This window comes from Apodemus sylvaticus, chromosome 8 (genome assembly GCF_947179515.1).
Source record: "Apodemus sylvaticus chromosome 8, mApoSyl1.1, whole genome shotgun sequence".
In the NCBI taxonomy this organism is placed as follows: Eukaryota; Metazoa; Chordata; class Mammalia; order Rodentia; family Muridae; genus Apodemus; species Apodemus sylvaticus.
The window spans coordinates 119763492-119774478 of NC_067479.1; positions in this window are offsets into that span (position 1 = coordinate 119763492).

Sequence of the window (10987 nt, forward strand, 5' to 3'; positions counted from 1 at the left end):
TTTGTCCCTATGGGCAATGTTACTGGGGCCAATCACAGCACAGGGAATGCATTGTCTCACAAATTTGTTTGCTGACTTAACTATATCATTGAACATTCCACATATCTCTACAGGAGAATCCCCTAATTGGTAATTCAATATTCACTGGCTCAAGCTAACCTAGCCAAATTTTACACCCCCACAATCTGGTGTGTTTTCTTTCACATATATGCATTAATACATGCTGGGAATTTGCTGGGATTAAAGACGTGCACCACCATGGCTCAGCAAAAATATCTTTAATGATAGCATGCATTCAGCTCTGGCTAATGCTCTTTTAGTTTCATGCCCCACATTATACTTTAGACAATTAAATAGGGACAGGAGACTGAAAGTCTCATCTATTAGGTGGATGGAAGTTTTATACAGCAAAGATATTCCTGAAATTATTTCTAAGTACATCAGTGCCCTCATACAAAGGGTCATTCTTCAGTGACAGGGTCGTAAGTCGTAAGTCTCAAAGGATGAAAATGGAGGTAAATATCTATATATTTGTGGTGGGAAAGTTTTATAGAAGCCATGCCTTATGCCTATGGTAAGTAGATCTCTTAATAATAGCAATTTGTCTTTCAGTGGGGGTGAATTGGTCTGTCTGTTGACCATGTTCTCCCCAGCATAGAATTTTAATTTACTCATAGGTATAGAGTGACCAGGATGGAGATATGGGCATCTCCATAGCACCTAAGTTGATGTGAACTGTGACATTGTTCTCCTGACTATGGAAACCATGGGCTGGAGACCTCTAAGAAGAAGGACCTTTCTATGTCGTAGGGAATAAGCCTCAAAAGACTTTTCCTGTGGTGGCTTGAAGCACAAGTAGGAAGGCAGAGAAAACACCTGCTACTTAGATCTCCACTTCCCCACAGAGATGCAAGAGATGTGACCTTTAGAGCAGGCATCTCTCTCCTGGACCAAAATCTTTGGTGAGATAGCGGGTGCCAGGCATGCCAGGCATACTCTCTTCTCTTTGGAATTAATTCATGGTGTTCTGTCCATTCTGTATGTCTTCTATCTGTTGAAGATCACTTGTGTTCTTGTACTTACAAATGCTGTTGGATGACCATCATCCCAAGCAGCCCTCCCCAAAGTGAAGCAGGTAAAGACAGAAATGAAAGGCTGACTACAGAAGTACTTCTGATGACCAATAAGAGAAATGACTTGTGAAATCCCCTGGTCAAAATCTCTTAAGGATTCTTGGACAATATGTCTATATTGTTTCAAACACCATGGAGTTGGTCTTGGCTCTGCAATTTCACACTCATCTTATCATTTTAAGTTCTTGTGTTATAAGAGCTGCAACTTACAGGTGTCACTTTTATAAATTTGTAACATTGGTAAAAGAATGTTGGCTTAAAACTTTTAACTCAGAATAGCTGTGAATGTGGCATGAGCCTATGCAGGGAAACAGGTCTCTAAGTTACTTCTAAATTGGGTAATATTTTATGCAATTCTTATCCTAGAAACCAGACTTATAAAATGAAGGATTTAAGGCAATTATTTAAGATTTAAGTTTAAGAACATTCTCACCTACAAAAGGAGTTCAAGGCTGGCCGGGACTATGTAAGAAGACTCTCTTAACAAAGGCTAACCTAAAGTGGTAGCCTGCTACTTGGGAAGCTGAGACAGGAGCCTTGCTTAAGATTGGGAGGTAAAGATCAGCCCAGGTAACTGTGCAAGACCCTATCTCAAAACCTCAACAAAACAAAGCCTGCAGTCAGCCCTCGAGGCGCGTGTTCTGAGTGAAAAGACCACTCTGCCCGTTGACTAATGATGAGCAGACAACACACAGAGACTGTGCCCTTTTCAACGCTAGAACTTTCTTCAGTGGTTTGGTGTTCAAATCCCCCAGTATCTCACAAAGAAAGTAAACGAAGTTCTGACGAGTGCTACGGCATGGATCCCACCGAATTAAAGGCCAGTCACAAAATACCACGTACTACATGACTCCACCTAGAAGAAATGTGTGGAGCAGGCAGATGTAGAGAGACAGATGGAGCGCCACCCATGCTGTCCAGGGCTGGGATTGAGAGAGAAGCAGGGAGAGGATGGGAGAGGCTGCCAGTGGGAGTTCTTTCTGGGCAACAAAAATGTTCTAGAAGTAAGAGTGGTAATGGTCACACAACAGAATATGCTAAAACAAAAACAAAAACAAAAACAAACAAACAAAATCCCACTGAACCATAGCCTTAAGATAGGTTAAGTTTTTAGGGAAGTGAGTTACGTATGAATAAAGCAAACCAGCTGGCCCTCTTTCTTAATTTCAGTACTTTAAAAGGAATGTGATAAAGGACAGAGATTATGGAGCTCATTATGGGAAAGCAACAACTCACTACCTCTTGCCAGAGTCCAAGATGTCAGTCAGTCATTCAACAAGTATGTATTGAAAACATAAGGCATGTATTACCCTGCCTTGGGGGTCAGGGGTCTGTGGGCCCAATCTAACCCACTGCCAATTTTGGTACAGCCTGCAGGCTAGGAATGGTTTCTATATTTTATAAAGTTGAAAAAAAAATCAAAAGCAGCACAGTGTTTCCTGACATGTGAAAATCATAAGAAATTTGCATTTCAGCATTCCATAAATAAATATAATGGGAACTCGGCCATACTCACTCGATGGTGTATTGCCTGTGATCACTTGTGTGAGACAAGGGCCAAGCTGAGGAACTGCAACACGGATCATAGAGTCTGCAAAGCCCACGGTATTCACAAGCAGGTCCTTATAGCAAACAGGTAGTGCTAGACCAGATGGGAGGGGAGAAAAAGGGGAGAAGAGAGGGGAGAGGGCAGCCCAGGCCTCTCCCCTCAGACACTGGAGGGCACAGTGAAGACCAGGAAGGTCTGAGAACCACACCCGTGAGTATAAAAACACCAGTAGAGACGCACATGGCCATGCAGGAAGACATCTACGGCCCATGAATGCCCAGAATTCGGGGAGCAGCCCCACACCAGGGCCAATGAATGTGTCCCCCAGAGGGCTTGACTGAGAACCTGGAGGAGCTGGCAGGAGTCACGTGTGCAAAGGTTTTGAGGAGATCGAGCTCTGGCTCAGAAAGGCTACTGCCATCATGTCCAAGAACAGGGTGGGGGCAGGGCCTGAATGGAGGCTGCTGTCCTCCCTGCTAGCCCAACTCCCCAGGGAATGTGGTAGAAGTCCAAGAGTTGGTGGTGTCGGAACCTTGTGCCGGGAGACCGGACAAGAAAGGGGAGGAGTGGAGCAGCTGATGTTTAAGTACCGATCACCCAACAAAGGACTAGTTGCTTGTTTTCCAGCATCATCAGGGACACAGTAGAAAACGATACCCTCTGGTCTTCAGGGAGAAGTGGCATGTGAATCTCAAGCGCTCACAGGACCTCAGGATCCTTCCCTGACAACAAATGCCTGCAGTGTGCCTCTCCAGGGCTTCGGTCTGGATCTGCAATGTCCCCCAAGCCTATGTGTTAGGGGGAGGCTTGGACCCCAGACCGTGGCACTAGTACAGTCTCCCCAGGGGAGAGCCAGTGAAAGGCAGCGAGCCACAGGGATGTTCCCGTGCAGGGCGTGTGCCCGTGCATCCTTCCCTCTCTCTGAATCTTTTCCTCTCTGTGCTTCCTCAGAGCTTAGCTCTGTCACAATCTTCCTGACGTGGCATGCTGCCTTGCCAGAGACCCAAAAGAAACAGAGCTGGCTCATCATGGATCAAAACCTCTGACACCACAGCAGCCAAAGAACATGCCCCCTCGTCTATGCATTCACCTCGGGTGTCTCCATGCAGCAAAGGAAAGAAAGCTGAGGAATCTGCCCGCCAGCCACAGACCTGCTTCCTCCTTCCCTGACACACACACACACACACACACACACACACACACAGAGGAAAAGAGAGGACTAAAACCAGTCTTTTTAAATGAAAGAATCTGGGGGATTTACCATCCAAATTTTAAAAGAGAGAGAAAGAGAATGAGGTGGGTGGGGGAGAAAGAGAGAAAAAGAAGGAAATCACCAATGAAATAATGTAAGAAAATTCCCCCTAATAACTGAATAGCACTGGTTTCACAACTAAAAGAATCCAGAATGCCTAACACATTGGGTGAGAGTTGACCCACAAAAGGCAATGCTGGTGTTTCACAAAACGTCAGATTCCGAGAGAAAAGTCAGGCCACCTGCAACGGATAAAAAGCATAATGGTACTGAACTTTCTGACATAAACCCTAGGATTTAAAGGAAAATTAAGCAATGCATTGTGTGCACACACGTGTACACACACACACACACACACACTCCCAGCATACACTAAGCCAATATCAATACATTATGCATGCAGAATAGCTAGCTCAGATCTGTACATCTCACTCTGTTGAGAGCACCTACGACATGACAGATTATTACATCACCCTGTCATGTTTGCCCCAGTGGTGGAAATGACAGATCACTTACTCTCTGCGCACCTGACTCCACAGCAAAGGCAAGATCTTGATGTTCCTCCCTGTCCACATCCCACAGTACAGAAGGGAGTGAGCACAGGAGCTGGGGGCTACTGTGAAAGGAGGATGCAGGAGTATCTGAAGAGAGGAGACATGGAAACTGAGTCCTTGGGGATACGTAAGGGAGATACACGAGGTGCTGGCGCAGCAGGAACGGGTGCAGAGGTTCAGGGCCTCGGCACATGTCCATCAATACGCTGACCACAGACAAAAGTTCTAGTTGACATCTGAAATGCAAGGCAGGAATGAACCAAGTCATGCTTAAGGAGTATTATTAAGCCAGGCAGTGGTGGCTCACGCCTTTAATCCCAGCACTTGAGTGGCAGAGGCAAGTGGATTTCTGAGTTTGAGGCCAGCCTGGTCTACAGAGTGAGTTCCAGGACAGCCAGGGTTACACAAGAGAAATCCTGTCTCTAAAAAGCCAAAACCGACAAAAGAAAGAAAGAAAGAAAGAAAGAAAGAAAGAAAGAAAGAAAGAAAGAAAGAAAGAAAGAAAGAAAGAAAGAAAGAAGAAAAAAGTATTATAACGCCAATATGCTATTTGGGGGTTACTGGGGGGGGGGGCAGGGATCAACACCTGGTGTCTTCCTCAGTCACTGCCCATTCTGTTTGTTGAAATAGGATCTGTCTTTGAACCTTCAGGCTCACATGGCCTTTTGTCAAGGGATTCTTCTGTCTCTGCCTCCCTAGCAATGGGCTTACAGATGTGCACAGCTGGCTTTGGCACAGGTGCTAGGGATCAAACTCAGAATTGCAAGTTTACATGGCAAGCACTTTAGCAACTGGGCTATCTTCCCACCTCTCTACTTGGGGGTCACTTTAGTGTTCATTTCTGGAACAACATGGTAAAGAAAGAAAAATAGAGTTAGGTCGGGCGTTGTGACTCACATCTGGGAAGCTGAGGCAGGAAGACGGCCCCAAAGCCAGCCTGGGCGACAGTGTGAGACAATGTGAAGGGACCGAAAACAGAAGAGGCAGCCTAAAATATGATGCTTGGGGACCCCAAAGCAAAAGCCTGGCGCTGGCAGCTATTGTCCTAAACAGAAAGGACGAGCCAGACCCTGAGGGAGACGGGACCGGCACCTACTGTGGGCTGGGGCAGACTGCCCATACCTGGTCCCTCTCTCCCACCTGCATGGAAGGCCAGAGCCTGAAGCCCTGGGAAGATGCCAGAGCAGACTAGGAAGGATGACAAATTAGGCTGAGCTATGACATGAGCGTCAGGCCCCCTCTCCTCTCGTAGCCCTGCCTCCCTACCCTTGGGTTTTACTTGCTGGGTTTCTCAACCATGAGACTGAGACATAGTCAAGGATGAGTAACAGCCTGGCCCCGCACTACGCTTGATCGAATTTATGGAAGCATCTTGGGAGACAGTACCTTCCTCCCTCTCTCCACAGCCACCGCGAGGGGAGATAGTCTAATTGATTTCTGCAGCTGCGTGGTGATTCTGTACTTTGAAGCTGTTGGCAGTGGTACCGGTTAGGTTGTTGGGCTTTTTGTTTTTATATTAGTGTGTGTGTGAGAGTGTGTGTGTGTTTGTGTGTGTGTGTGTGTGTGTGTGTGTGTCTGTAAGACAGAAGACAGAGTCTGTGGGAGTTATTTCCTTCCTCCCATCATGAGGTCCCAGGGACTGAACTCTGTTCCTCAGGTTTGGTGGGAAGAGCTTTTACCTGCAGAGCCTTCTCAGCAGCCTAATTTCCAGAAGAGGAGCGAAGTCGAGGACACTGTGACTTGGCTCTGTGGCTGGGAACCCGAGGGCTCTGAGAAGCTGGGAAGAGTCTTTCCCTCAGTGATAACTGTCACCTTCACCTTTCAAAGCAACAGCAAGCCCCCAGGCTCAGGGGCCAAGGGCTGGGCTCTTTGCGCATACTCCAAGTCAGGACAGCTGCCCCAGCTGCAGGTGCCAGGCCCTGCCTCATATGGCAGGGAGTCACAGCAGGATGCCCCCATCCCACCGCCAGTTCTCTTTCTTGCTCTTGGTAAGGACATAGCTGGCATCTGACACCTCAGTCAACACAGCTGGGAGCACTGCAGCACCCACTATGTGCTCAGTCTTTCCAGGTTCTTTCTTCTTATACATAAAATAGGTAAACTGAGTCACAGAGTGACGTCCAGAATAGTAGAGACTGTACCCTGATCAGAAATACTGTGTCTTGTCAGCCAATGGGCAATTGCTAGTGGCAGCTTCACGTCAAATATGCACCTCTCCTTGGACCTGGAATCAGTCAGTCTCTCTCTCTCTCTCTCTCTCTCTCTCTCTCTCTCTCTCTCTCTCTCTCTCTCTCTCGTGCGCGTGTGCACACACACACACACACACACACACACACAAGCACCATACGATAAAAGCAAATGCGTGTGCTGTGTATGGATGTGCATATGAAGGTAGAGAGGTCACATATGAGTGTGCATGTAAACCTGCATACACGTGGAAGACACACGTCTAGTCCCCACTCCTGGGGACAGCTGATGTGACGTGACATGAGGACAGGAAAGGCACAGAACTTCCTTGAATTCAGACACCCATGTTCACGGTCAATATAAGAGTAATAAACCCCACATCTAGATAGAAATCCGGCGTGTGCCCATGTGCTGGCCCCCTCTCCCCATCCCCCCACCCCCATCCGACCAGCTCTTTCCTCGGTGCCCCACGCAGATGCAGGCAGTTTCCTCAGCGCTGGCCTGTGTTCTTTCTCTGGCTCCTCCCTCAGCCTCACTCTGTGACCTCCATTTTCCCAGCCTAATTTTTCTTTAAAACAACAAGAAAAGGCCTCCTTGCTTCTTTAGGGAGAGATAAAATCAGGGATTACAGAGTGACATTCTGTGATTGGAAGGTCGCAAAGACAGGAGAGAGAGAGGGGGTGGATAAAATGCTTTAGGGGCCAGCTTCACTGGTAACTTTGGAAGGTTCCTCCCCTGGGGAGTCCAAGGCAGTGATCTCCACTCTCCTGCCTCGGGCAAGGAGCTCAAGTCCAGCCCAAATCAGCAGCAGAAAGTTCAGGTCTTTAGCAGCAGGGTGAGTCAAAGCCTCAGGGTCAGGGCGGGGCGGGAGGGCTGCTGTCTGCAGATGGGGCACAAGTTCCCCTTCCCAAGCAGCCTCCTCATCTGGAACCCATCTGCCTTTCCTTCCACCAAACCGGAGTGAGAGGAGGGGCTGCTCCTCGCCCTGCTGCCCGAGCTAGAGCAGTAGCCCAGGGGCAGGCACCGAGTCAGCTTGACCCCGCCTGAGACCCAGAGCACAAGCTAGCTCAGACTGGCCAGCACCTTTGGGTCCTTAGACACCTCAGCCTCCTTCTCGGCAAGATGGAGACCCAAGTTGTGAGGACTGAGTGGGCAGGGCAGACAGACTAGGTGCCTGAGGAAGAACTGACATCGCAGCCGTGAACCAAGGGGGCTGTCACTCCTACAGCCGGCCCCCACGGGGCTCCCCTCTGCACATCCATGAGAGCTACAGTCTTTTGGCTGGGTGTGCGAGCATATGCCTTTAATCCCAGCACTCAGGGAGACAAAGGCAAGCAAGAGGGCTAGCCTGAGCTACATAGTAAGACCCGGTCTCAAACAACAATAACAAGCTGTAGCTTTTAGAACAGCATCGGGGCTCTATGATCCTAGCCTGGCGATCATCCCTGGGGCTCATGTTCCTCTAGGCAGATGGGCCTTTAGCAGTCTCACAGGCTGGTACCCCAGGGCCTTCTTATCTCCTCTGTCCTGGTATACCCTGCTTGGGAAGGGAGTATACCCTGCTCCCCTGTTACCCACAGGCCTCCAATCTACTCCTCCACCACAAAGTAAGCTCCTGCGGGCAGGACTTTGCTGCACTCCTGTACCCCGGAGCCTAGAACAGTGACTGGTCCAGAAGAGGTCCTCGGACCTGGGAATGAATGAGACCCGGGCCATCTAGCATGAGGCAGAGGCGAGGGATGGAGAGAGTGCATCCTACGCTGTCCATACGCAGACTATAGCCATGCAGTGCCACAGCCTCCAGTGCCAGTCTTCATCCCAGCCACACTTCAAGGTCACCAAGATGTGACGAGGACAAGATAGGGCAGAGGAATACAGTTTGGGGCTGGGCACTGTGATGAGCCCTACAGAAGTGGAAGACTGAAATGACTTCTCACCGTTGTCCCCAGCCCCTAAACTGGGAGCCCTGAATGCTAAGAGAAAACCATTGAGAGACCCAGAGCCACACAGCCCTGCCTCGGGGAACCCAGTATATTATGTCCCATCCCCTCCCGAATTCCCAAGACCTGCCCGCACACTCTTAAGTGTCAAAAAGGAAGTTTAATGAACATATTCCACACCTATAACCATGCAGATGAAGGCAGACGGCCTAATGACACAAAAACTCCTGTAAACTATTAGTATGCAGGCAATAGCTACCATGGATACAGCTGACAAAACTTATAAGTAAGCAACCTCCCTCTATATCTAATTCCATACCTGAGGGTCACCAAAAGTATTTAAAGAATAAAACTGCTTCTGTATCCAACAGACCTCCTTCTCGCCATTATTTCCTCTACGTTACAGTATAAGGATACTTCTATTGTACTGAATATCATAACACACAATCCATCCCCCAGTAGCACAGCTTTCTCCTCCTGTAGGAGAAGGACTTTACTCTGCAAAGGGTTCAGGGATTTTCTGGGGAAGGGGTTGAATCAGAAGTAACCTTGAGACAAATCCAAACAGATAGGGAAAGTGCACAGATCGTATGCAGTAGGGAAAGTGCACAGATTGTATGCAGACACCACCAAGCTATACAAGAGCTAGAGCATCACTGGACTTTAATGTCCCCAGAGAAGCCCTGGAAACTGCCCCCATGGACCCTGAGAGGCACCTGTACTTCCATTACTGTCACATCAAGGGCAAGGATGTTCTGGATCAGACACAAGGGAACTGCTGAAGTCGGCCAAGGTGCATAAAAAACAAGTTCAGGAAAATTTCTTTCAGAAAATGCATTTTAAGAAGGTGGCTGTGGGAGCCTGGCCTGGGGGCTGAGGCAGAAGGACCCCTGCAGGCTCCAAGGCAGCTGGGTTACACAGCAGGAGACTGACTCAGAACAAAAAAAAAAAAAGAAAGAAAGAAAGAAAGAAAAGAAAACAAAAGAAAACAAAAGAAAAGAGGTAAGGAAGGAACTGGGGCGTGGCCCCATGGTGGGTGCTTGCTTTGCAGGTGAGATCCTAGCTTCCATTAACAGAACCACAAAAAAAAGAAGCAGAGGAAGGAAAGGAGAGGTGGAAGAAGAAAGAAGAGGAGGAAGAAGTTCCCATGGCTATCAAAGCCCTAGAGATTATGACAGAACACACACTCAATTTTGACTGCAATGATGTCATCTCTATCACTGTCTTGACATCCTATGATAGAACAGGAGCAGAACTCTTGGGTTCTAGGGCAGGCCCATCCCAGTAGCAGCATGTGGCCTCAGGCGCACTGCTTTTCTGCTGAACTTGGCTGTCATCATGTGTAAAGCCGACAGACAGGGTAGAGCACCATAGATCCCACCTGATGCTGGGACCATCTTCCCTAGACTCCGTCCACACAGTCACAGACAGTACCTGCTGAGTGACCGCTTCTATCAGAGGCCTCTGTAGACACTGGGCATACAGCTGGGACCAAAGATCAACGTTCCTCCTCCCCAGTGCTCCCTCCCAAGGGGGCACTGATGTTTGCAGCCCACATGCAGTCTAGCCCAAGCCCTCTGGGACATCGAGTCCTCAAGAACCTTCTCCTTCATAAGGAAGCAGAGAGTGGTTCTATAGAGGGGCTGGCAGTTTACTTAGGAAGATAGAAGTCTCCCATAGTCTTCAGGATAACATGACCTCTGGGAAGTTACTACCAAAAGTCCTTTGAAGGATCCTTCCCCTTCCCCCTGCCCCCATTTTGCAGAGAAAAAAATAGGACTTGACTCATAGTAAACTTCTCTGGTGGTCGTGGCTAAGGGAGGCCAACAGGCAGGAGGAGGCTGGCAAGAGTCTAGGGCCCAGGGTGTTCATGGGCACTCGGCCACCTGTTGGACTTTCTCTGTCAGTCCTGCTTTCTACACAGCCCCTGCTCCATAGCCCACCCCTCTGACTCACCAGTGCCCCTTGAACCAGGAAAGAAACAGAGAAGGACCAGAACCAGACAGGCGCCATGCATTTTCCTAGCAAACAGGCTAAGAAGTTACCCCAAAGGTTCCATGAGCAGGAAGTCCGGGCGAGGGCTTGAGAGGACCTAAGACCGCCCCGCCCCCACCCAGAAGGTTCTTTGGCCTCTGATTTCTTCCAAACTGGCCTCTCTTCCACCCCTCTCCAGCCAGGAGCCACGGAGCCACCATCCTTCCTGGGGTGGAATATGGCTTGACCTCCCTGCAAATGGGAAAGGGCAGGAGCTTGAAGAGCCTCTCAGACACCTGCTAGACAACCACTCACTGAGCCCACAGTGCGCAGCGTCCTAAACCTGTGAGTGACATCTCCAATGACAGCTTCTAGTCCTGGAAGCCCCCAAGGAAGAC